Source organism: Fukomys damarensis, unplaced genomic scaffold, assembly GCF_012274545.1.
Source record: "Fukomys damarensis isolate Sample0158 unplaced genomic scaffold, DMR_v1.0_HiC HiC_scaffold_23, whole genome shotgun sequence".
NCBI lineage: Eukaryota > Metazoa > Chordata > Mammalia > Rodentia > Bathyergidae > Fukomys > Fukomys damarensis.
Window position 1 is genome coordinate 31,533,330 of NW_022900935.1, and position 22,408 is coordinate 31,555,737.

Here is a 22,408-nt window from a genome sequence, read left to right on the forward strand (position 1 = left end):
CACACACACACACACACACACGCACACACGCGCGCGCGGCCTGCAGAGCTCAGGATGCCTGGGAGAGTCACTGATGGGCCTTCCTCCTGCCATGTCAGAGCCCTCCGACTCACCAGAGAAGTCACAGCTCAAGGGCACAGCACAGGCCCATGGGAGACTGCACCCAACCCCAGGCACTGACTTCCACCTCCACAGTGGCCAGAAAGCCATGTGGGGGGCTGTCGGAGGCAGGCACCGTGTTCAAGGAAGGATTCAGCAAGCTGTGGGAGTGGGAGGGCCATGGGGCTGGGGTGGAGGCCAGCGGCAAGGGGCCTGGGAGCTCCACCAGGCCAGGGGCCAACATGTCCCAGCTCAAGGGGCCAGCACAGCTCAAGCTTTCCTTGAGCTCAACAAGGGCCCATCCAGCCTCTTATGGAGCACAAGTGCTGTTCGGTAGCCAACAAAACCCATGGCTCAAGCTGACAGAGCCGGCTTTGGGATCAATGAGGCCGAATGGCCCCTATCAGAAGGAGGGGCAGAGGACAGGACAATGAGCAGGAGGGGCCGTCCACCCAGACATCTGGGATGCACACTCTTTCTCTTGGAGGTTCATGATGCCTGGGGGTTCTCCCCGGACCCAGAGGAGGCCTGCAGTAGGCTGCCAAGCGACTGTTTTCTGTAGCACTTCTTAACTCGTTCAACCAAGAAACTCTTATTAATTTCCCAAGAAAAAGTGGCCCAGTGAACCACACCCAGGAAAATACTGAGTGCTGCCAGCCAGCCCCTCATACAGTCCGCCAGCAGGGTCAGCCCCACAGGACACTGAACCCAGAGTGGAGTGGCAGGGACCCCACTGGGGGCACCCCCTGCTCAGAGCAGGGACTTTTCAAGAGGAAAGCTCAAGATGACAAAGGATTGATACCAGGGCACCTGGGTCTGAGAAATGAGAGAGTTCAGGGATGGGGCTCTGTTTTTGGAGCCCCAGAGAGAGGCAGAGAGGGACCCACGGAAAGGGCGATTACAGCTCAACACTTGCTGCTCGATCTGGAGCAGATCCTCTCCCCTCCCAAGGCCCTTGAGAGATAGAAAACAAAAACATAAACCCCCCACTTGGACCCTCATGTACAAAAGGGACCGGCTGTTCCCATTTCCCCTCCCAGGTCTGGGCCAGCCCTAGGCAGCTGCGCCACTTGTACCCAGGCCGGGGAGATGAAAGGGCTGCTCCCTCCACTGCTACCCTTCTGCAGAGCTCGCCAGGCCACAGCGTTGCCAAGACGACCACTACCAGCTGAACGAAGATCCGGGGTGGGGGCAGGGGGCGTGCCAGCCCGCCCCTGGCCTACTAACCTGGCAGGCAGATTTAAATGACAGCCCAGGAAGCCTCTATTAAACTGTCACCCCAGTCAACAGGACGACAGACCCAAGTGTTCTCTGGCTGCAGCAACAACACAGCAGGAGTGAGAAGGGGAGGAGACCGTGGCCCAGAGCAACCTGCACCCCCCCATAGGAGGCTCTGGCCTGTCTGCCTGTCCACCCCTTGCCAGAGCCACGCTCTCAGGCGGTGGCAGGTCCTGGCACAGTACAGGAGCCAGGGCACAGTACAGGGACTGGCATACTCTATTCTTCATCTTTAAGCAGGAGAATCCTTTTCCAAGTGAAATGCCAATGTACAAAATATAAAAATAGAGCTGCACTGCTGGAAGCAGGGTGGGAGGTGGGGGGACCCTACCATTCCCATCGCCCCTTCAATAGCTCTGCTAGGGCCTCTGGGAAACCCTGGGTCTAGAAGCCCATCACCAGCTACTTTGGGCTCAGCAGTGCTAGATTCAAATGCCAACCCCTCCCTAGACATGTGATGTTCTCATAATACCAATTCATGTGTCTCTCTAAGGCACCACGGTTCTAAGACAGCAGCACTGATTCGAACACCCCAAGTGCTGGTGACAAGACTGCATGACAGCTATTGCTGGAGTTGGGGATGTCCATGAACTGTGGCTGGCACAGGTCCCACCCCTGTAAGGGACTGTTTATCTGGGCCCAAGCATCCACTCGCCGACTGTCTCCTAGTCAAGGCTCTCGGTAATGTGGGAGGCAAACTGTTCCCACTCACCAAGGGCGATGGGCAGGCTCGGCTCTCAGCTCTGTGGCTTTGTGCTGCCCAGCAGGCTGTGGGGCCACCACCATCCATCAGCAGGTGACATCTGAGCGCCCCCCATCCCACCTGGGGAGAAGGAGGAGAAAGACTGCAGGGGCTGAGGACATGAGGAATGTTCGAGGGAGGGGAAGGAGGAACGAAAGAGGTGGTGCGGGGAGAACCACTTTTGGGTGAAGGCATCTTAGTTTTTTTTTGTTTGTTTGTTTTGTTTTTGTTTGTTTTTTTTGAGACAGGGTCTCACTAGGTGGTTGAGACTGACCTGGAACTCTCTATGTAGCCCAGGCTGGTCTCAAACTCACAGTGATCCTCCTGCCTCAGCCTCCCGAGTGCTGGGATTACCGGTATGAGCCACCACGCCTGGCTTGCATCTTGGTTTTTAAATTGAGAAGTTCTCTTGGTTGTCTCCTCTCCTGACCTATTCCACTAGAGCTGTACCTTCTAACTAGGCTACATTACAAGACCGGGGGTGGGGGCGCAAACACCACTAAAGTGTCAAAGGTACAAAGAGGTCAGAGAGTCACAAAATAGGGTGACCACGGCAGAGACAACTTCCTGGGGAGGTACAAGTTGGCCTGGGCTGAGGGATAACAAGGGAGTGTCAGGATCACCTGTCACCTAGCGTCCTGTCGCTATGGCTGCAGACAGAGAGATGACAATCCATGAGCTGCCTGCATCACCATGTCCCAGTGCAGTCTCCACGCCACCCGCGGCTAGGCTCTTACAGGAAGGTGGCATCTACTAGATAGGGACAGGAGGGACCTGAGCAAGACTTCACAGCCAGTAGGATCAGGACTCAAAGCCAAGGCCCTGTCCCCTGGTCCAGTGCTCTTTCCTCAGCCCTAGGGTCCCCTGACAGCATCTGGTGGCAAATAGGCACTCAGAACGGCTGTGGCCCCACTCCTCTAACACACCATGCGGGCTCTTCCTATTCCGGGTCTTAGTTTCCTCACACAAACAAATCTTTAAGGACCCCTTCACAGCTGACATTCTGCATCTGTGACCCAGGGTTGTGGTTCTTGGCACTGCTCCAAGTCCTCCCCCTGCAAAAAAAACATCACCTGGGGCCTCCCACAGCTGATCCCTCCTGCAGACCAGCACATCCCAGCTGCTCTCGAACACTGCCTGACCCCGGCCCGGCTGTCACCAAGGGAGGCACAAGCCCTCACTGGGGTATGTGGGACTCCCTGTCGCCACAGGGAAGATGAGCGTCTCTGAGGGACAGACGACAAAGGCGTCTTCCTGTCCCAGTGATTTGTGGACACACAGGGTATTGAACCAGTGACAGCTGGGGGCCTGAGGGAGAAGGTCAGAGGGAGATGTGGGTAGGACAGGATCAGCAGGGGACCCTGGCTGGTGCCTGCCAAGGAACCAAACATGATGTGAGTGTGCTGCGTGAAGAAGCGGGCAACACATCAGGAAAACGGCCGCTGTCCTGCCCACTTCCCAGGCCTGGTCAGCCTGGATTTTGGCCATCCCACTGGGCACCAGTACCCTACGTCCCAGGGGAACACCTAAAAGAAAATTCAGGGTATGCTCAAAGAAGAAGCCTCCAGCACCCAGGACACTAAAAACTCTTTAGGGCCTCCAGCCCAGGGTTCTGCCTGGCTCCCAAGCTCAGAGGGCCCCTTCATTGGGCGTCTGATATAAGAACTCTGCCTCCTCTGACTCAAAGGAAGGAGTGATTTTGGCTGATCACATTGGGCTGGGGAAGCCGGCCCTGAGAAAACGTTTTGCTCCAGAAGGAAAAGGTAGTCTTTTCACCAGGTGGAAAAGGCTGTTTCTGGCTTCTTGGTATATTTTGTGGGGAAACAGGGTCCTTTCTCTGAAGCCCTTTAACCCCTAAGAATTAGTTCCAGTGAGGAAATGGGAGCATGTGGCCCACAACCCTCACCCAAGAGCAGATCCCATCTGCAGGGCAGGAGCTCACTGTGTTACGCTGGCCACCGGGGGCTGCTCTGTCCAGACAGACTCCAGCCTGTTGTGTGCCTACAGCAAGGCTAGAGATGGAGTCCCAGGAACAATCTGGGTGACTACAGGTGAGTTCACCTTGCAGGGCCTCAGTTCCTTACCTAGACTAGGACTAAAGATCTCAGGTGGTGAGAATTACAAGAAATTGAGCAGGCTGTGATATTAGATGGTAAACTGTGCAACCCCACAAAAAAGGCAGGGGGCATCCTTGTCAACAGTGCTGTTTACTGTTTATTTCTTACCAATGCCACTCACCGCAGTGTTCCTGCTGGGCCTTCAAGGGAGAGCTGGGCTGGCCTCCTGCTGAGTGGGAGAGGGTTGGGCAGATGGACAAGGAGTTTGGCTCAGTCCCATGAGGTCTAAGAGCTGGGCCAGTCCACTGTAGGGGTGCTCAGGAGGAGTCCAGGGGCTGCAGACAGTACACACCTGGAACTCAGGCCTTGGGGGCCCCCTAGCCCAGCCTTGTGTTTCATCAGTAGGGAAGATGAGGGCAGAGAACACTGGGCTGACCTGCGGTCACACTCCCAAGGCAGCTTCAGCAAAGCAATCACACTGCCACATGAGCTGTAGCCATGAAACAGAATTGTAGCTTAAGAGACTCACAGAATCCTAAAAGAGAATCACAAAACAATCTCTGATCTCAGGGAAAGAGCTTAAAACAAACACTGAAAGACCTCAGACCCATTCAGCTGAAATGTTAGGCCTGTGGAGTCGGAAGAATCTTCCCAGTTTGAAATCACACAGAATCTCAGACTCACGAATACAACAGAAATCTAGGAGCACCGAGTGACAGGATCTAATCCAGGTGCCAGAAATGTCGAAGGCCTGGCTCCTCCCAGGCCCGCCAATGCAGGAATCCTGTTCCCACCACTGACATATGGCTGTTCCGCCCTCCTGGATGAGCTCGGTGACAGGGCCTCAGTCAGCTGTGCCCGCTGGGGGCTGGACACGTTCCCTCCTGAACAGAGAGGGAAATAAGTTCTCAACAGGAGATCCCCACTTCGTACAAATGGATTTTTCACCCCTCCTTGTTCTTTGGCTCTGATCGGAAAGATTCCCAGGGAAATGGAAAGGAGCCAAGAGTTGCCACGAAATGACTTTACCCAGCAGACAGGCTGGTAATAGGTTTCGGTGGGAAAAGGAAAGGAGAGGGGCGATTAATTCCAACTTGCTATGCGATAAAGGAAATTAAGGCATAATACTGAGAAGGCAGCAGCTCTATTAAACTGTGTGGAATACCAATTACTTTGGGTTTCTCAAAATTGCTAGAAATAAAGAGAAAACCCCCAAAGAGAGTGTGATTGTGGCCCAGGACGCATCTGGATTAGGCTGTTTGTTTGCCCTGGCACCCTAATGATGGGAATGAGGGAAAATTCCCCGTTTCCCGGGAGACAGCTATGCCCAAGTGGAAGAGGAAAGGCAGGCCCACGTGCTGCCACTGGTCTGCCTGGCAAATGCACAGGGCAGAGGGGGTCCTCAGGCCCACTTCGAGGAGGCCCTCACCCAGCGCTCCCCTTAGCTCACCCTTGGACACCTTTGCTGGGAGGGCACCTAGGAGGCCTGGATTCTGCCTACTCCTGTCCTCACAGAAAGGCCCTATGTCTCTGGTGCTGGAGGCCAATGAATCCAGCAGGGGCCTACTGTGTGCCAGGCACCTTTTGCATGGTGCTGGTCCTGTGAGGCCAGGATTTAAGGCTCTGGATGAGACCACCCACCCAAGGCTGCCATCTGCAAGCAGCAGGGGAAGAGATGAATGCCATGGGCCACAGCATTGTGCCTCCAGCCAGAGCTGGGTCAGGTGTCCAGCAAACCCACGCTTCCCACAGTCACTGTGACCCATGCTTAGAGCCCCTTATGCAGAAATGCCCATCAGCCTGGGGTGCCGAGCTGGCATGATTCCCCAGGCACAGGTCCCAACACAGCATGTCGAGGGGAAGCCACTTCTAAGACTGCTTACCCTCTGAGCACTGCCTGCAGGACAATTCCACCACCTCACTCTTTCCTTCAAATGAATACTTCCTCCTAGCACCGTGGTTTGCAAAGAGTCTAGTCTGCTGCCTACTGTGGCCTTCCTCCTGCCAGGGGTAAGCTAAAGGACGAGGGCTCAAATCCTGGCTTTGTACTCAAATACTTGGCCTTTCTGAGCCTGTGTTGTTCTCATCTGAAAATCTTTACTTGCAGGGTAGTTGGCTGTGAGATCAAATTAACCTCAGTGCCCCACATGGGGCCTGGCATTCAGAAGATAGTCAGTGATGGAAGTTTCTCCTCGGGCTCCCCAGCCACCATGGCAGCAGCCCCCAGCCCCAGGCTTTGTGTGCAATGCGCCCCCAAGCAGTCCTTGTTACAATTTTTGAAGGGCCTCAAGGTACCTGCCCTCTGCTGTCCTGGGCCACCTGCTTCGCCTCTGACTTATTTTGTCCACATTCAGGAAGAAGAGAGAGAAAGGTTGAGATGCGTAGAATTATCACCAGGCAGCAGCTGGGCTCACAGGGCAGGTGGTTTCAGAAACCCGACTAATCCTTCAAGGCTTAGAACCAGAGTAAGACTCACCCTCATGGGTGTACAAGCGGCCGGTGGAGGACCAGCCCTGCCGCCTGTCCTGTCCCACATGGATCTCTCCTGTGCCCCACAGAGGACAGCCCCTCCAGAATGGCCTTTCCTCCAACCTCATGCAGAACCCCAGCCAGGGAGAGCTGTGTGGGGACAGAGGAGGACTGGAAGGTGCCAGCCACCTACTTCTGGGTGAGCAGTGAGCCTGTCCAAGGCCAAAGCCAAGCTTGCTGGGAGGCCAGGGTATCTGACCAGCACACTGTCCTCAGTCTTTGGGAGTTGAGAGTAGAGGGTTCCCTGCCTTTACTCTACCAGGGAGCCTCCCATAATCCTACATGGCAGTGAGACCTGTTCCAGGCCACAGCCTCATCACCCTGTGTTCAGTCGCTCATCTCTCTTTCCTACCAGACCGGCAGCTTGCTTGGAGGCAAGACAAGATCTACCCAGGCAGGTACCGTGAGATGCCTGGGAACATGCGGATGGTTGGATGAATGAAGGTAATCTCAAGGTTTAGATTTTTTTGTTTTTGCTTTTGTTTGTTTGTTTGGTACCAAGGCTCAAACTCGGGACCTTGTACTTGCAAGGCAGGTGGTGGAACCACTGAGCTAAATCCCTGGCCTTAGATTTTTTGATCTACACAAAATTTACAGCCAGATATACAGACTGTATCACCCAGAATTCTGCATACACAGCGAAACAATAATCACTAAAACACTGCTTTACAATCCTTTGTTTATGCATAATGAATGACCTGTGACTTGAGAGCATTCCAAGTTCTCTCCTGTTGGATGGCATCCCACATCCTTCCCTTGAGGTAAACAAGCTCCCTCTTGACTCCCCTTTCTCCCTTGCTCCCAAGGCAGCCCAAAGAAACGGGGACGGCTGTACCATTTCAGAACCTTTCCGAGCCACCAGGAAAATCTAAAGCATTGAAATGCAAAGGCATGAAAGGCCAGGGCAGCAGCCCCCTGGAGCAGAAAGAGTACCACACTGGGAGCTCCAGTCCAAGCCCTCTACACAAGGTCTCTGTGTTGGGCAGGCCTGGGTTCCCTATCTATCAAATGGGACCCCACCAAAGGCAAGCTGTGAACTGGCTAAACCCACCCCAGCTCACTCCCGGCCTAGCCCATCTGTGACCACCACCTCGAATGGGCGGCCTGAGAAGGCCTCTTCCCCTGCCTCACCACACCCGAGAGCCAGGCCTGGGCATAGTCCACACGCACAGACATGCACGCAGACCCTCAGGCGCCTGCACACAGCATACGCACGTGCAGACGGGCACACATGCTCACAGAGGCACATGTACACACACTCTCAGATGTGCACTTCGTACTGAACATGCTCATGCGCGCAGAGTATGCTGTGCACACACTAGAGCACACAGGCCACATACCCACATGTGCACAGGTGGCTTCATACAATGCTCACACACCACAGAAAAATATGCATCTATTTTTTTTCCCCTGCCTCTTCTGAGACAGCCAGATGGTAGGATTCTCCCACAGGGCTACCATTTAATGCTCTAATTAATTAAAAAAAAATTCTAGGTACCCAAAGCCTGGGTTTGTTCCAAACATCCAGGCATGGCCCAGTCGGAGGCCCAGAAGGACAGCGGGGACGGGGGTAGGGGGGACTGCAGCTGGGAGTGACCCCACCCCCACCTGGTGGCAGGCACCTAGCCCAGCAAGAGGGTAGGCCAAGGCCATCTGCCCAGAATGTGGTGCTGCCCTGGGTTCAAGGAAGCTCCATGGCCTCAGATGGGGAGCAACCCCCTCTCCAGCATCCCCGGCTGCGACACCTGCCCCTGCCTGCCCGCCTCAGGAGATGGGGAGCGAAGTCCCTGCAGGCCACCAGTTCCCTTGTCAAGTTTCACTGCAGTGCAGAGGCACTTGAGAACACTAAGATGCACGTACAGGTCAAACCTGCCTTTCCTGAGCCCTCCTGTGTGCAGACCACACAAGACACAAGGCCAAGGGCCCCCACCCTACCTGTGCATCTCCAGCAGGGCAGGCCGCTGGGGTGAGTGAGCAAACCTAAGTGGACCCTCACTCTGTCTCCTGGGGGCCACCCCATGGTCAGGTATCAGGGTCCCAGGCACCCAGGCCAGTAGAAACTGAAAGTGACCTGCCCACCAGGCCTTTCTTCTGCCTTTCTTGGTGAGGTCTTTGGGGCTAAGTGTTTGGGTAAGTGCAGAAATAAATTTACTGCCTCGCTTATGAGTAATTTGCTGTCAGGAGCTCAGTGTAAGCAGAGGGTGAATTAACAAGGCTTAATTAACACTAATGTTGTGACAGATCTCACTGGAGTTGGGGAATCCCCCATCCTCGAACCCAGGACCTGGCCTGTATTTCCCTGCTTGTTGGGAGGGATAGGGGTGGTGAGAGGCTGAGGTGGTGTCATCCAGCACCTCAGGCTGCCTCTGCCCCCAGATGAAGAGGGATGTAGGACCTGGAGGTGTTGGGGAGATCAGGCACCTCTGCAAGTCCACTTCCAAAGGGTCCCTCCGTCCCTTCCTTGGTGCAGTGGCTGACAAACAAGACCAGGGCAGCCAGAGACCAAGGTCTGAATCCTGAGGTGAGCACAGGGCCTGGCAATAGCATTTGTGGAATGAACCTGTGGACCCTGGAGGAAGAGGAGAAGCAGGCATCCATCAGAGAGGTCCACCACTAAGACTGATGTACGCTGCCCCCACGGCTCACCCAGCCTCACGGCTCGCCCACCTGGTGTCTGGCTCTGCGCAGAGAACGTGGAAGAAGCACTCCCCATACTCTCAGGATTGACACCCGTTCCTGGTCCTCCCTGCTTCCCCCCGGGGAGTGGCCCCGGCCTGGTACAGGGCAGGCACACAGTAATTTATCACTAACGAATGCCGTATTAATATTAATGGCAAGACAGCTCTGGCCAGAACCAACTTTAGCAACAGTAGGAAGGAGGCCCAGCCCCCACCCACCTACTCCCGCACCTCATCAGAGAAGACAGGAGCCCCCAGCGCAGGACCTGTCCTGTCAGTTTAAGGGCCCTGGGCCCCACACCCTGTCCTCCAGGAGGGGCTCTGGGCCCCAGGTCCCACAGTCTTGCCTAGCAGCTGGAATCCTGTTATCAAGGGCCTGCCTGGGAAGAGCTTGCGGAGGAGGGTGGAGATTGCCTATGGCAGGGGCAGGGGCAGATTCCACCTCCAGAGAAGCCCTGGGAGCCCTCATCAGGCCAGTGCCTCCTGCCAGGTCCAAGCACCCCTAACCCTGTCACAGCCCTCCTGCCTCCAAGGCCTGCTATTCTCAGCCCACCCACTCCCGACTCAGGCATTTACTCCCATGTGAGCTACAAGAAGTTACTTGTTACCGTCTACCTCACTTTTCTCCTCTGAAAAGCTGGGGATAAAATAGTGCCTGCCTCCTGAGCCCAATGTAAGGACTGAAGAGATGCTCAGCACAGAGTGGGGCTCAGCACAGAACACCTGTGACCGCTGAATGACCAGAGATTGATGCAGTGGAGACCCCACCCTTCAGGGGACACCAAGGAGCTGGGCAGGCTCCAGGTGTGTTTTCTACAGGGATGCCCTCAGCAGGACCAGCCAGGGGACTTGTGGCAGGCCTGGGACCCACACGGCTTTTCTGGACGATAGAACTTTCTCCCAGAAATTTTAGAGAGAAATGCCTTATAAAGGAGTGAGGTCTCCATCCAGGAGGTAGGCACACAGGGCACCCAGCGATCCACTCAGTGAGCATTCAGTGGGCGCCTCCTCTGTGCTGGGCCTGTGCTGGGCCGTGGGGGGCTGGCAGAGACAGTGTGACAGCCAGGCCCACCTGGAGAAACCAATGCTCTAACAGCATTGGAGATGCCCAAGGTACCAAACCAGGCCCATCAGACCTGCTCACCCCAACAAGCCCATCAGAGCCTGGAGGAGATAAAGGGGCTCTTCGCTGTGAAAGGCAACTTGGTAAGGGCTGAACCCTAGCCCAGCAGATACTCTGCTCCAGGCCCTGATGCCCCCTGTGACCCCAAGGGCCTTCCAGACCCCAGGCTCTCCCTATCCGGGGCCCATCTTGACCACAACTCTGCACCAGCCCCCAGAGCCCTGCTCATCCCTGTACCCTGTGAGGGGTGGAAGGAGGTGACCTTGGTGGCAGGGTCCTCAGGCATCAAGGTATGGAGTCAGGGGGAGGGTAGCTGTCTCTGCCTGGACAGGGGCAAGGGCACAGCCAGCCCAGGCAGGTGGCAGGCTCACCACTTGCCTACTTCTGCCCCCCAGCATCCACACACGCACCCAGCAGTTCCTGGGGAGCGGGCTCCAAGGAGGCCCAGCAGCCAGACCACCAGCTGCTTCCCCCTCCCCATACAAACCCTGGCCACAAAGCATCCTCCCCCAGCTCTGCCCGCCTGCGGTGACAGCCTCTTGGCACCGGCTCTCCCCTTCCCTCCATCTGTCAGGAATTGGTGCAGACAGACTGTGAGAACCACAAGAGGAAGCAGCAAGGCTGCTTGGACCCCTCCCCTCCCCCTGCCTCCCCAGTGCTCTCCCCTCCCCCAGCTCCACTAGCCTCCCTCCCCCTCCTGTGTCTCCCCCTCCCCTTCCATCTGTCTCCATCATTTCCTACTGATGAAGACATTGACAGAGTGGGCATGTGGTGGGGAGAGGCCAACCAGCCAGGCAGCACCCCAGTTAGAACCACGACCACAGCACGGCCACCCATCTGTCTTCCCTTCTCTCCAGCCATCGAGTCAGTGCCAGTGGAATTCAGTGCTTAGCATCCCCATCTGTACAATGGGCATAGTGATTCCTATTGGGCCCACCTCCAAAGGGCTACCATAAGCCTGGAGATGGCAGGTGGAAAGGGTTTTTCTCTCCAGACAGCTCAAATGAGGCAAATGGCCAGTTCTCCAGCTCCTTCCTATTTATAAAGAGAACAAGGACCTTGGCACTGCCCTCCTCTTGGGAGCAGTGAGGCCAGATGGGCCATGGGCAGATGTGTGTAGATGGCAGAAGGAATCAGGCAGGCCCAGCACTGTGACAACTGTCACTGTATCTAGGGGAGGTGAGGAGAGGACTGGAGAAACCAAGGCCAGAGAGGGCAGTCACACAGCTGCGCTAGAGGCAGATTCTGCAACAGCAGCCAGGCCTCCTGCCTCCCTACAGAGAACCCAGGATGCTCAGCTCCACCTCTTTCAAACCTCTAAGAAGCTGCATTTCTCCCCTGGGGAAGAAACTAGAGTCTTCTGTTTTTAAGTGAGCTAGCACTTAACGCAGCTGGCAACAGAATCCACAAGTAATGGGTAAGCCCCACTACAGACCTGGGAGCAGGAGCCAGCTTGTGGGGTGCAGGAGACTGACCCAGTGGCCCAGAGACTAAAGGGCTGCCTGAGACTGAGATTCAGTGTTGTGGAACTGAGAGCGCTAGTAGACCAGAACAAGTTCCCTGAGCTGACTGAACACTGAACCAATATCAGGTGGTATTCCACTGGAAACCAGCAAAAGCCCTGCTCGCCCACCCTGTGAGGGGTGGCCCAGGACTCCAGAGGCCCGGTGCAGAGGAAGCTGTGGTCCAGCTGCAGCCTCAAGTGTGCTGCACAGGGTTACACCCAAGGTAACGAGGAGGGGGTTTCAGGTCCTCCACCCCTCTCACAGGCTCAAAAGAGGTCACACACTGAGTTAGGGGACAGTGCTCCCACAGCACAGGGCACAGCAAATACTCAGCAAAGTACAAGGCTCCAGGCCACACAGTATTTCCCAGGGACTCACAGAAAAACAGTGCCAGGCACAGGCAGCCAGGGAGCTGATACATAGCAAATGGTGTAGGGCCCTGGGCACGTGTAAGAACAATGGTACCCTCTGCCCCTCACCCCTCCCTGCCCCATCCTCCTGAGGTTGGTGATCTTCGTCTCGATCCAGACTCTTAATCAGGCCATCAGAGTACAGAGTGACAAGGCAACAAGAGACGTGGAGGGAAACACAGGGTTGGGGAGCCCAGAGGAGGAGGGACACTGGGAACAGTGATTCTAGAGGTGAAATGGAGTTAGACAGCAGGGATGAGCCTTCCAGGCCAAGGGACAGCAGCATGGGAGAGAGCATCAGGCTTCCTGCTGAGGGTAAAGCTGGAGTGGAGTCCTGGGGCTGGGGCCAGTGGAAGGTGGGACCAGGCCTACATAGAAGACAGACACACGCTGGTTGTGTAGAACTCTGAATGACAGTTAAGAAGACTTGGCCCTAAGAGGGTGGGCAGCTAGAAGACAGACAGCAGGCAGAGGATGGCAATCAGGGCAACTTGGCAGAGAGAAGAACCTAAGAACTAAGGGGACCATGGCAGGTGAAGGCTCAGAGAGAGCAAGAGAGGTTCCTGACAGAGGCCAGGGTCCAAGAAGGCAGTGATAGCTGGCCAGAGGTCATTATGGATCTGCGCACCGCTGTTCTGCTCCCCAGGAGACCAAGGCATAAAGATGCCACCTTACCTCTCAGCACGGCAATCCAACCCCACTGTCTACTTCCCAAAGCCCGGGAGGAAGGTCAAGTGACAGGAGGCAGAAGCCGAGAACATGCATCCCACAGGCCTCATGCTGGGAGCCTCACAGAAGCAGTGGGCCTGGAAAATGGGCCCTACCCGAGCCCACAGCACACAGCATATGTCACTGTCCCGGGCCAGGCCTCCCTGTGCCAGGGGCTGGGGTAGGAACACAGAAAGGATACTGGGCAGGCTCAGGGTGTGTGTGTGGGGTGCCTGTAAGAGAGGGCCCAGAATCACAGCTGGGATCAGGGAGGGCAGGAGAGCTGAAAGAGGCACATCAGGATTGACAGAAGAATAGATTTCTAACAAGAGAACTGTCGAGGCACAGAATAGTCATCCATCCCAGGGCTGCTGAGATTCCTGCATCTGGAGGGAGTGGGAGGCTGCTGGAGCAAAGGAGGAAGCAGCCCCAGGCCAAGAACCACAGTCCTCATTCATCCACTCAGCACATGTTAACTGGGGCCTGCTCCCTGCCCGGCTAGGGACCAGGGACTGGGACCAGGTAGAGCAAGACCAGTGATACCCCTTAGGGGTGGGCTGAAACACAGCAGGGACAGAGAGTAGAGCCAAGTCTATCCCTTTACCCCTGGCTTCCCATACTCCATGTCACAGGTCGATGTCCTGCCCTCTAAAGGACCATGTACCCTTACCTCCCCGGATGTATTTAGGGGTCAAGGCTGGACACAATCCAAGCTCCTCCCACATCCTTCACTTCCCAGAGGTCCCTGAGGCTCTGGGCTCATTTCCTAATGAGGTCCCTGGAAGGACTCTCCCTGATGAAACTGGGCCAATAAGTTCCAGTCTGGAGCCACAAGAGAGAAGAGGGGAGTAGAGGCACCTCTCAAGAGGCTCTCTGGCTCCTCCCAGCCCACCCAGCAGTATAGCAGCACCACAGCTGGGGTCCCTGAAGGACAAACCGGACTTGGAGGTTCAGGAGGTCTCAGGCCAGAAGGTCTTGGATTAAGCATCAGTCACGTGCTAAGGAGCGCTCTTAGTGCTTTCCATAATCAGTCCTGCGGTCATCTGGAGGGTCAGGTAGTGATGAGGTAAGTGCCTGGGGGGAGACCTCAGCATAGAATCTGCAAGGGTGGGAGTCACCAAAGGCACCTGGAGAGAGGAGGTGGCAAAGAGCCCACGGATTCAAGCCACAGAGCTGCCTGGGTTTTGCATGGTGTGGGAAGAAGACCCGGCTCAGTGGGACTCCGAGGTTCTGGTAGTTTCTACAGGCCACAAATCACTCCTTCCCCACACTGCACAGAGCAGGAGCCTGGGGTTCAGGCTCAAGGGACTCAGCCCGGACCTCCCGACTAGGAAGTGGAAGGGCTGCTAACACCAGACAGTCCCCATTTGGTCCCTACTGAGAAGTAGGCAGGAGTGGCAGGCAGAGGAGAGGAGGGAGGAAGGAGACAAAGAAGCATCACACAGGCTGCCAGTATAAAGTCTGCTCTGGCTGGCTCACAGGTATTAAAACAATCCACTCAGAGCTCCGCAAAAATAAATAAGCAGAAAAGCAGAAACAACCAAAACGCCCCACTTAACTGTAGGCTCTGCTAATAAACAGTAGGTTCTGGCTTTATGTGTATAGTTTAGGCCACGTTCCCTATGTTTGGGTTACAGCAGGGACTCTGGGGGCCTGTGGGGTTAGGGTTCACAACTTCTGCCCCTCCTTCTAGCCTTGGGGCTCAGGAACAGAGAGCAGCTCCTCAGAGCCCCCAACAGTCTGGCCATGGCAGACTCCAGCTACCATGAACACCTTGGGTCTCAGGAGAAAGCAAAAGAATACCAGAGAATTAGGGCCTGGTGCTATCCGCTCCCAGTGAGTGGCCTTAAGAGGGGCAAAGACCTGCCAACAGACACTGGGCAAGGTGAGAGTAGATGTGAGGTGTCCCTAACGACTTCAGTCCTCAGGGTAATGCTGTAGGCTGTGGCCTAGGGAGGGAAGGCTGCCATGGCAGGGGACAGCCTGGGAACAGAGATGGCTGGCACCTCTCCAGCTACACATAATTCCCCATCACAACAGCCCGGGGTGCAGGGGTGAGGTTGGCTTGGCTTGGCTTGGTTTGGGCCACTTTGGAGGGTGTGGGAGGAAGAGTTTCACTGAGAGCCTATGGCCTCTGAGTGTACAGAACAGTCACCTCCCTCCTGGTGCACACTCTCTTCCCAAGCACACACCCACACAAGCACGTGGCCCCGTGCCCGGAGCTGAGAAGGAGCTCTGAGGGTGACAGGCAGCAGATGGCAGCTCGGGGTCCAGGAAATGGGGCAGGAGTGACCAGAGGAGTGCTAGCTAGCTGTCCCTGGATCCAGACCATCAGGAAAGCAAACTCTGGCCCCCAGCATTCAGTTAAGCAGCTTAACCTGGGCCTAATGAGGCCTCCCTGCCTCTCATCTGCTGTCCTGTCTCTTAATGTCAACCCGGACCCACTGGCTACTCAATCCCCCTGGTGGATAACAAATTATGTCAGGCCCGGCTGGCTAACCAGCTGCCAGGGCCACCCTGTCCCCACTGTGGACAGGAGCTGGATGGGATGGTTCCTGAAGCCCCTCCCAACTGGAGACCTGCTGCTGTCTAGGAGGCTGGGTCCTCCCCACTGGCCAGCTGACCCACACCCATCTCTCCTGCTGTGATTTCAGCAGTTGCCCTTTGATTGTGTCCTTAGAGAAGGAGGAAGAGAGCTGCTGAGGGTTCGGCTCAACCACTCCCTGTGTAGGAATTGGGCTCAGGAAGGGAGGTGAGAATTCTCACCTTCAGGCCTGGGCTCTGGGTCCACCAGCCTGCATAACTGCAAGGTGGGCTGCAAGCAACGTTTTAGAATGGTGCGTGGGGCTCCATTTTTCTCCATCACTGTTCTGTGTCCAATCCAATCACAAACACAAGAAGAAGGTCCAAGGAGCCTAGGCCTCAGACTTACTTCTGGAAGTAGACCCTAAAAAGCCTGGTTACCCTTTTTTTTTTTTTGGTAGCGGGGATCAAACTCAGGACAGGCGGCAGAACCACTGAGCTAAATCGCCGGCCCCACCAGCTGTCCTTTTTACCTACTCAGAATCCAGCCTACCAGGACAGCCCTCCCTAGGCAGCATAGGAAGCCAAGGGCACAGGTCTCCCAGCCCCAGGCAAGGACAGGCCAGCCCCAGGCAGAAGAATTTTGCTCAAGGTGCCTGCAGTGATGGTAGAGCAAGGGCCAATGAGTGAAAGGGAAAGAAAGTTCAGAGGAGGAGAGCCAAATGCCCAGGGTCACAAAGCAAATTAGGGGCAGAAACAGCAAGATCTCCACAATGCGATGGAGGAGATACAGTCTACCACTATGCTGAAAAGAATGAAGGAACAGTTTTGTCCTCCTCTGATTTTCTCATGAGAAATCCTTGGGGCCAAAACATAGTTTCGCTTTTGCCTTGCTTTGCTCTGAGTGGCTTAGATATGGTTACTTTGTCCTGTGGGGCTGGGACAAGGTAGTGCTTTCCTCAGGAAAGGGAGAGGTCCTTCAGGCTTGCTACCTTGTTAGAAAAGGGAGCCGTGGGGACATTTGAGGGACACTGCTGAGGTGGGAAAAAAAAAATCTCTCCAGACAGCAGTGATGAAAATGCACCTGCTCAGCTATTCCTTTCTTAAGAATTTATCTTGAAGTAAAAAATCAGACAAATGTACAAAGATGTGGTATGAGGACGCCTCTCCCAGCTTGTGTGGAATGGGAGAGGGGAAGCAACTCAATATATATCTACCAATAGAAGAATGTATTATCAAATTATGGGCAGTAATACAGTGGAATAATACCAAGCCCCTAAAACATGGTTTAAAGTGACTGCTATTGGCATGGAAAGCCATGTAGAACGTGAAGAGAAAATAATCAGCATAACACTATTTTTGTTTTAACTGATACACAAATGTCTGGAAGGATAAGCTGCATATGCAGTGGTACTGCCAAGGGTGACTACCGCCTTCCTATTTTTGCTTTCTTTATTATCTGTGTTTTTTATTATAAGTGTAAAATTACTTTCACATAACCAGGAGGGAAAAGTTACTTCCATGGGGGTGAAAAAATGAACAGAATCAACTGAAGTGAGTTTCCTCTCCAGCCCGCCCAATAATTCTGTGACCTCCTTGAGCCTCAACTTCCTCCTCAGGAAAATGGGGGTGCTCACAGACCCCTGCACTGCCTGCCTCCCACGTACAACCCCATGAGGCACACACTCAATGACTCTGCTATGTTGGGACAAGCTGGAAACTAAAATAGTCTCCAGAGTGGCAGCAATGAAGACTCTTGCGGCACCTCAAGGCCAATGTCCAGGGCAGAATGGTGACCACACGACTACCCTTAAGGGTGCCCAGAATATCATTCTTTGGAAAATGACATTTGGGCTGTCGGTCCTGCCACATTCCAGATCCCACAAAGCAGGTGTGAGGAGCAGTGCGGAATCAGAGACAGGTTCTGCACTCCTAAAGTGGCCAAGACCCATCAGAGATACAGGGGTCTGACAGGGTGCCACGGGTAAAGGGCTCAGTTAGGACTGAGCAGCCTTCCCCAAAGGACTCCAGCCACCCCTGCTCCAGCTTCAGAGTTGGTGACATACAGCAACTTGTGAGAGGAGCCAGGGTCACGGGGCTGACTGATTAAAATGGCTGCTGCTCAAGGCACGCCAGGAGCCAGGGTCTGTCAGGAAGAGGCTGCCCACCCACTGGCCGGGGCCACCAAGGAAGGGAGCCTCAGCAGACATCCATGAATGTATGTCTCTTTCTTTCACGTGCGTCAGACTCTGCAGCCAGTCAGGTGTAGCTCAGTCCCGCCACTGAGAGTCAGGCCACACAGGGCAAGTGACTTCAGCCCTCAGCTCCATCCCCTTAAACTGCGGTCACAGTGCTTCCAGGCACTGGCTGAAGGAGATTGTGCAGAAGGCCCCAGTGGTGTGCATACTCTAGAACTCTCACCGATATCCACACTGCTGTTTTACAGGGCTTCCTGCCAGCCAGGGGCCGCCCACAGGGCCCAGCCAGGGCAGTGTCGAGCTGAGCACAACTGTCCCCTAACTCCCCACTCTACTCCACCCCACCCCCACGCCTCCCAGGTTCTGGAGCCCAGGGCCCTTCTATGCCCCAAGAAGTCTGTGCCTACCCCTCGGCCTGGGAATAGCTTGTCCCTGACTCAGCAGGGGACAGAGATAGTGCAAGCAGGCACTGCTCTTCCTTCGGTCCTGCTCAGGAATCCAGGGTACCCTACTTCTGAGCATGGGTCCCCGCTGATACCTAGAGCTGAGGCCCTGGTCACCAGGGCCAAGGGGAGCAGCCAGGCCTGTGTGACTGCAGACTCAGGTAAACAGGCAATGACGATCCCTGGGGTCACCTGTGCCAGTCACATGTCATTCTGCAGATCCTCTGTCTGTGCAGAATGGCCAACAGAAGCCTCTGTGGAGGGTTGTACCTGAGGGAGGCTGGGGAAAGGAGCCTTGTGCAGGAGCTCTGTGGGGTCTCCAGAGAAGAGGATTCCCTCCCCAGCCCCACTCCCCAAGTCAGAAACCTAGATCCCAGGGAGGCCCTGCCTGGCAAGGCAGTCAGTCCACCTTTGCTTCAACACCCTCAGAGCACCAGACCCGCACCCCCAGAGTGGACAGAGCTCCAAGAGGACAGCTCCAGGTCAGGCCTGGGCTCCAGAGCAGACAGAAATGGTCAAACTCAGCACCACTCTCCAAGTTCCTTCTCTCTGGGCTCTGCTCCCTGATCTTTAAAATGAGAATAAGAAATCAGCCCTCACATGATTCTGAGTAGCAAAGCAAATGAAAGCAAACAGCCCAGCATGGCCCAAGGCAAGGGGTAAACAGCCAACATCTATTATCAGTACTTCCCTAAAGGGAGCTACTGGTTTTGGAGATCCTGGTGCCAAGGCAAGGCTTGGGGTGAAGAAGGACCCAGGCTGAGAAGAGGACAAGGCTGCGCTGTGGGAGCACAGGGGCCAGAGGGCAGGGTCAGGAAAGGCTTGCAGAGAGGAGGAAAGGGAGAGGGGGCATGGCATGGTACCAGGCCTGGGCTCAACTGCTAACTGTGGGTCCTGAGAGCATCCACCTGGCTGCACCTCCTGAGAGGCACCTGCTCCATTCATTGCCCTCTGGGACCTCACTCTGCTGGGTTCCCTCTCTGGCTTCACCTGCTACCAGCATTTCCCCAAGGAGGGAAAGCTGTCAAGTCAGCCACCTACATACAACTGAGCAGGAAGCAGCCAACCAGCCCTGGGCAGATTGCAGCACAGACTCCTAGGAAACCAGGGACTCACAGATGGGACCCCAGCCCAGGAGGTCCTGTGGGAAGGCCGAAGGGAAGGCCTTCACCAAACACCCACCAGGTCTGCTGAATCAGCCCTGGGGCACAGACCTGGAAGCTTGGGGCTGCTGGCAGAGCCTGGGGACTACAGTTACCACCAGCAGGAAAGAAGCAGGGGGCCACACAGGACTGGCCCTTCCTAGGCCCCAGGCTACTTGTTCATTGAGACCAATCAGGCCTGTTGGATTCACTTCTTCCCCAGGCCTTCCTTGGGTCACTTTCTACTCCCTCCATGTCACCTGGGGGTTAAGTGTGGCCTTGGGACCACCTCTACCCGGCTGAGGAATCCACAGTGGGAGGCAAGCACCTATTCTAGGACCCTTCAGATATCTGGCTAAGCAGGCAGGTGCCCAGAGCCCTTGGAGATGGAGCCCAAGTCACCCATCACCAGTCATTCCACATCACCTGCCCCCTGAGCACAGTGTCTCATCTAATCCTTACAGTGTCTCTGGAAGGAAGGAATGGCTTTGGTGTGAAACCTGGTGTATTTGATCCAGGAGTGCATGGAGTAGATTTCAACACAGGTCTCAAAGTCTCTTAGATTACCCCCCACCCCGTATGTCATTCTGCGGGAGAGGGAAGGCAGGGAAGGCTTCCTGAAGAGTGGGAGTAAAGGCCTGGCCAGAGATCAGAATCCTCACCTCTACTCCCAGACAACAAGAAATGACAGGAAACCAAGGCCTAGGGACCAGGTGCCTACGTGACCCAGGCCCACAGCCAGGAATCCCACCAGACTTCCCCCGGCTGGGCCGGTCCCGGGTTCCCAGCCCCTTCCTCCACTTTGAAGGTCCTCTGAGCTGGGAAGTAAAGCCCCACAAGCTTTTCCCTTCCCCATCCTACCAGCTCCATCTGTGTGTCCAAAGAGCCAAGTTCTACTCACTATGGGTTAGTATCAAGACTGAGAAGGCCTCAGTTTGAGTTCCAGGTCCAATCCCAAGCAGCTGTGTGACTCTGGGGGGGCTAAGTCACCTCTGCACTCAGCTTTTTACATAACACAGGGTCCACACCACCTACGTTCAAACGGCAAATGCTGAGGTAATGACATCAGCTCCCATCTGTCAAGCCCTACCTCAGCTCTTACCTCCAGGAAGGCTTTCTTGGCCTCCTCAACACAAAAGCTCCTTCCTGCCAGCCTCTGTCAGCCTCTTGGTATTCTGGCCCCTTTGGAAGCTGGAACTCATTTTGCCTCGCAGAGATATTGTTTATAAATTCCAGCCTCTATTTTGCAGCCCAGAGAGGTGCAGAGGAAAGAAGCTCAGGCCCTCTTTGCAGAGTAAGGCGCTGAGGGAGGTGGTCAGGCAGAGACCTATGGGGTCTGCAGACTCCAGGGGAGTCAGTGACACTCAGCCTGGGCAGGTGGCCCCAACACAGCCACCGGAAGCGTCGTGCTGTTTCTTCAGTTTTTCTTTGTGTCTGCTTCATCACTCATTTCTGCAGGCCTCAAGGTAGGACACAGGTTCACTCCCTTGTCTTCACCAGGCCAGTGAGAAGATGCCCTACGTATATAAGTCAGGACAGGGCACAGAGGGGCAGCTGCTCTGTCTGGCAGAGCAGGAAGCAAGCACAACAAAGTCAAGCTTGGTGCAAGTGAGACTATGGAAAGCCGCCACCTTTCCCACCCCAAGCCCTGGCATCATTGGCTTTTTGTCCTTTTGTCTTCTAACTCTATCTATAACTCTATTCCAACCCTCTCAGAACCAGAGCAGGAGCCCAGATTAGCTACTACCACTCCCCTGGTCCCAACTGGTGTCACCTGGCTACTGGCTCCTTCACTCTGTCCTGCCCAGTGCCTTATAAAGATGAGAAATGACCAGGGCTGAGGATTTAGCTCAATGGCACTGTGCCTGCTTTGTAAGCACAAGGTCCTGAATTTGATCCCCAGTACCCCCCAAAGTTCTAATAGATGAGAAATGATGAGCCCAACATTTACAACTCAGCTTTCCAGCTCCAAGATCCTTCCACAGCACACTCACTCCAGAGAAGCAGAGAGTGAAGCAGTCAGTGCTCCTGAGTGGGAGGTGGGGTGGGGGCGTGCTTCCTGACCAAGTTCTGTTCTCAGCTCTGTGACCTTGGGCAAATCACTCAACCTCTCTGAGCCAGTGTCTTTATCTATAATGCAGGACGACAGGAAAAGCTTCTGCTCTGAATTTACAACCACAAGACGTACTACAAAGAGCCAAGGAGGTCAACCAGCCCAGAAGCACAGTTTCTATCCCTGCTTGTGGTCACCACGTCCCTTCTATGGGGACCAGAGGAATGGATTCCAGGCATGAGATTCATTCTGATACTTTGCCAGGCCACAGCCACACTCATAATGTCAGGGGCACTGGGAGACAATCAGGGTCACAATTAGGCTAACAATGCTGGTGGCAAGTGCTTAAATTCAGGCTCCTATTTAGCAACTCAGTAGCCATCGAGCAAGCAACTTAAGTACCTTGGTCTTTATTCTGTACAAAGCACTACTGTAAAAATTAAAGGAGTTATATATAAAATAATCACTCCCCACAGTGCAGGGCACAGTTAGTGGGCAGCATGTATGAGTCTCATTACTTCCAGGGTCATCTCTAGAATTAGTCCTTCAGTCTAGTGAGGTTTCCAGGGCAGGAATGATTGGTCCAAAGGGTCAGGTAAGGAAAATGAATGTACCGGAGCCACAGAGAGCCCACCAGGTTAGGTCTCAAAGTGAACCAGTCAGGCTGACTGGCAGTTTTAGAAAACTCAAGGACTCAAAGGACGAGTGTCTAATGTCCCCTTCCCTACTGTGCATGGTGCAGAGTTGCACACGCTGCCCACCTGCTGCTTCCTCCCTCAGACCAGTGCTCCCAGGCCGAGGCTGTACATTCTCCGGGGTGCCAGGCCCACACCCACAGCAGGCTGTATCGGTAATAAAAGGACCGCCCCGGTCTAGGTCTCTCCAAGAGCCATTTTTCTGTTCCTGGAACTACATTCATT

The 22,408-nt window shown here is 54.9% G+C and overlaps 1 protein-coding gene across 1 annotated transcript in view; it reads right to left on the minus strand.

Annotated features, from left to right (window-relative positions):
• The window catches only part of Lrp8 (LDL receptor related protein 8), a 71,208-nt gene that overhangs the window by 46,428 nt on the left and 2,372 nt on the right, over positions 1-22,408 (minus strand). The window lies entirely within an intron of this gene.